Source organism: Octopus bimaculoides, chromosome 22, assembly GCF_001194135.2.
Source record: "Octopus bimaculoides isolate UCB-OBI-ISO-001 chromosome 22, ASM119413v2, whole genome shotgun sequence".
NCBI lineage: Eukaryota > Metazoa > Mollusca > Cephalopoda > Octopoda > Octopodidae > Octopus > Octopus bimaculoides.
The window spans coordinates 4,426,864-4,431,168 of record NC_069002.1 but is presented as its reverse complement, the minus strand read 5'-3'; the positions used below and the strand labels follow the sequence as shown (position 1 = coordinate 4,431,168).

The 4,305-nt window shown below is 36.8% G+C and overlaps 1 protein-coding gene and 1 long non-coding RNA gene across 3 annotated transcripts in view; one reads left to right on the top strand and one right to left on the bottom strand.

The window, feature by feature from the left end:
• The window catches only part of LOC128250551 (uncharacterized), a 2,573-nt gene extending 1,179 nt beyond the window's left edge, over positions 1-1,394 (bottom strand). The window contains exon 1 of the long non-coding RNA XR_008266583.1: positions 88-1,394. This is a non-coding gene — a long non-coding RNA (uncharacterized LOC128250551). The remainder of the gene's footprint in view (positions 1-87) is intronic.
• LOC106879215 (cytosolic purine 5'-nucleotidase) overlaps positions 1-4,305 on the top strand; it is a 129,833-nt gene that overhangs the window by 4,919 nt on the left and 120,609 nt on the right. The gene's annotated exons all lie outside the window — the stretch shown is intronic.

Below are 4,305 nucleotides of genomic sequence, written 5' to 3'. Positions count from 1 at the left end.
TATATATATATATATATATATATATATATATATATGTATGTGTGTGTGTATAGGGAGAGAAAGCGAGCTATACAACAACATACTTACGCGTGTGTATAAATTTTCGATGCATAGAAATGCACATTCAGTACTGTGTCTTAAATCGTGGTTACTCTCGTTTTCAAAGTACATTATATGTATAAACGATAGTTTTATAAATATATATATATATTGTTTGGCCTGATGTCAGTGTGCGTATACATATCTGTATGCGAATGTGTATGTATATATATTTTGGTGTATAACGAAGGTTAACAGGTAGTTGTGTCCTATATACACGTTTGCCAAAGCCCTTCTTCATTATTACAGCGGTTCCACCACGAAGCACGTGTATATTTTTCTCATATATACCCTGTCGCACTTTCTATCTCTCTGTTTTTGTTTAGCGGTCGTTACGTGTGTTAAACATAAAGTAAATCACCAAACGAATTAACTGAAGAAGGAGATGGGATTTTGGTGAAGCGGTGATGGGGGAATAACCCATTGAATTGGTGAATTGCTAAAATGATCAGATCTTACACCCCCAGGTCGCATCCTTCTGTCTTAAAGAAGAAAAAATGATGGAAAAGAAAAGGAAGAATATATCGTATGATGTGTCCTAGATATACTGAAGTCTAAACAAATAGCAAAAAGAAAAAAAAAAGTGGGAAGAAGCGAGATGTAATGGTCATGGCTAGATTGTCTAAAATCATCGGTCTGTTTGCTCAGAGCTGATTCGGGACTAAACAAACAACATGCGTATGCTGGTTCTACGCGGTTCCTGTCTTAGGGTGATGGAAGTGGATGTTGCTAGAAGAATACTGTGTACGAAATGGTACTCTCACTTTCTGATCAGCTATTCCTCCTTCTTAACCTTTATTTTTTCTTTCGTTCTGTATTTCCATCATTATTTCTCATCTCCTTCCTTGTCTTTCTATATAGTCATTAAATTTAGCAGTGTGCGCGCGCGCGTTTATGTGTGTGTGTGTGTGTCTCACCGTCATCGTTTTAATGTCCACTTTTCCATGCTTGCATGGGTTGCACAGGATTTATTGGGGGCGGGTTCTCTACGGCCGGGTGTCCGTCCTGTCACCAACCTTCACCTGTTTCCAACCAAGGTAAAACTTCTTTGTGGCTAGACATGTTTCCACGGAATATTCGACGTGGCAGTGGTGATGTGGAAATAATCCAGTTGATTCGTGAATTGCTAGAAATATCAGATAGTACACCCCGCCAGGTCACACCCGTCTGTCTTAACTAAAAGAAGGAAAAAGAAAGCAAGAATACATCGTGTGATGTGTCCTAGATATACCGAGATCTGAACAAACAGGAAAAAAAAGGACGCTCATATACAACTATCACACGATTCAAGACAAGAAAACATACACACACACACACAGATACACATCTATATAGCTATATAGACCTACACATGCAGACAGACACATATATATATATATATATATATATATATATATATATATATATATATATATCATCATCATCATCATCATGTTACATCAGGTTTGCAGTCCTAGCATTGAATGTGCAAGTTATCACGCTACAAGTTAGCTCTTAATTGGAGTTATTTGCACAAAACAGTGAACTGTGTCTCACACATGTGTAGGCATATATCTGTGTGTGTGTGTGTGTGTGTGTGTGTCTATAGTTTAGCATTATCTGTGTGTGTGTGTGTGTGTGTGTCTATAGTTTAGCATTATCTGTGTGTGTGTGTATATGTATACATATATTATTGAATGGGAAAGAAACAAGGATTATATCATCAGCTTCATTTGCTTACAGTTAATCATAAAATGTGTGTGTGTATGCGAGTGTACGCAGGGTGCACCAAGCAACTATGAACAACAAAACAAGACAAGAAAGAAACAAAAGCACAGGCAAAAATAAAAGAAACAACCACCTGCGCTTAGTAAAACTGCAGATGTAATTGACTGAATACATCAAAGTAACCAGCTATACAACAAAACCATTCTCAGCTCAAATGCAACAATGAAAGTGACTGCATGTCGAGACGACGTGCTCTGCCCACAATGCTATGGATCAGCAGTTCTCGACCAATTTTGTCTGTGGATCTCTTTGATTCCTATTATACTCTTCTTGACCCCCATAACCATTTGAAGTTTTTAAAAATCCCATTATATATTTTTAGGAATTGTATTTACAAAATTTAAAAAGCATCCACTGCACTCATGGAGTGGTTGATATTAGGAAGGGCATCCAGCTGTAGAAACTCTGCCAAATCAGATTGGAGCCTGGTGTAGCCATCTGGTTCACCAGTCCTCAGTCAAATCGTCCAACCCATGCTAGCATGGAAAGCGGACGTTAAACGATGATGATGATGATGTGTATGTATGTGCATGTACATTCAAAATGAGTAGATAGACAGCCAACAACTGATGAAGGGTCCTTTCTCTCTGTTTACTTGTCCTGTTTTCCATTTTTTCTTGTTGTTTATGTATTTCATGTTATTTGCATCGTTGGTGACGTCCTGTACCCATATATGCGTGTATGTATTTATTTATATATATATAGATAGATAGATGGATAGATAGATCTATACATATATATTGTATACATATGCAAGCAATTATGCATATAATTCTGCAAGTACTAACACTTGTAATTAACATTTTCAATTAATAAAAAGAGAAATACAAGAATGTTCGTATATATTTTCACACTTTTCTATCTTCTTAATACTTAGAGTAGTTAATCCGTTTTCCCTTGCGGATTATGTACATTCTCAATCTTGGCAGGAATGTCTTAGCTATTTTCGTGTTAGAAAACCCCTATCTCCTTAGTAACATGGTATAACATATCATATTTTATAACGTCACTGAAATTTTAATTTAACTGGATTATATGCTATAGGATATGAATGCATATTTGTGAGAATATATATATGTGTGTTTGTATATATATATATGCATCTATATATATTAATGTTTGTTTTTATGTTCAGTTGTAATAAAAACAGTTTTACATTAATCCGACGGGTCACTCTATACTTTTGCAGAGTGCAAATTTATCATTTTTAAACAAGCTTGTTGTTAATTGTGACTGAAGTTTCAACTATCCAAGGCAGCAGTCTGGTGATGGGTCAGCTAGCCGAAACTTCAAAGTCACTGTCGACAACATTCTTGTTTAAAAACAATAAATAAATATATGTATGTATATATATATACTTGTATATATATCTATATAAGTATATATATGTATGTGTATCTTCTTTTTTATTTGTGTCTGTGTTGGTGTGTTTACGTTACCATAACTTAGTGGTTCAGCAAAGGAGACCAATAGAATGAGTACCAGACTTTAAAAAACAAAAGTAAGTGCTGGGGTTGCTACGTCTGACTAAAAATTATCCAAGGCAGTGCTCCATTGTGGCCTCAGCCTAATGGCTGAAGCAAATAAAAGATGAAAGATAACGGTGGCCAAAATTTATCTGTATTTGCAGAAAACATTAGAAAGGTCATCAGTAAAAGGTCAAGTGACAGTGTCGCTTATTATGTCTTTACCTTTTTTGTAATTAATCAGAAGGTAACCAGGACATGTACAGCAATTACTGACACCTGAACGATGTCATTTAAATTGAATCATTTCATGAAACACTCGTTAATGTTTGTAGTGATTAGGCATTGTAATATACTTTTATTGTTGTCTGTCTTTACGTTCTGAGTTCAAATTCCACTGAGGTCGATTTTTGCCTTTCATACTGGGGTCAATTTAATCGACTGGCCCCCACCCCACAAATTTCGGACCATGTGCCTAGAGTAGAAAAGAATATATATCGGTCTAGGTTTACATTTTGAGTTCAAATTCTGCCAAGGTCAACTTTGCCTTTCATCCTTTCAGGGTCGATAAATTAAGTACCAGTTGCGTACTGGAGTTGATCTGGTAGCAAGCTAATTTTCCTCAAATGACTTCATATTGCATTTGAAAAGGACTCCTTGAATAATGTATTGGGTTTCCTGCACACATGGGAAAATCAATCGGGACGATCATGGCTGGAATACCTTTGATCGTAGCTTTGTTCGACTCGATCAGGACTGACCTGGGGTTAAACAGTAGAAGCAACAACAAATATGTAGAAGCTCCCAGAAGGAGATTCTGGGAGTTGTAGTGGGAAAGGTGGGGTGGAGGTAATGTTTGTAGGGGTCATAGGGTACAGAAGAGGTGTGGCAAGAGTTCCACCCGCACCCTTTCCATAGGGTGAAAGTGGAGGTGGTACTGTCGATGGTGGGGGTTCGCAATAGGAAGGAGCTG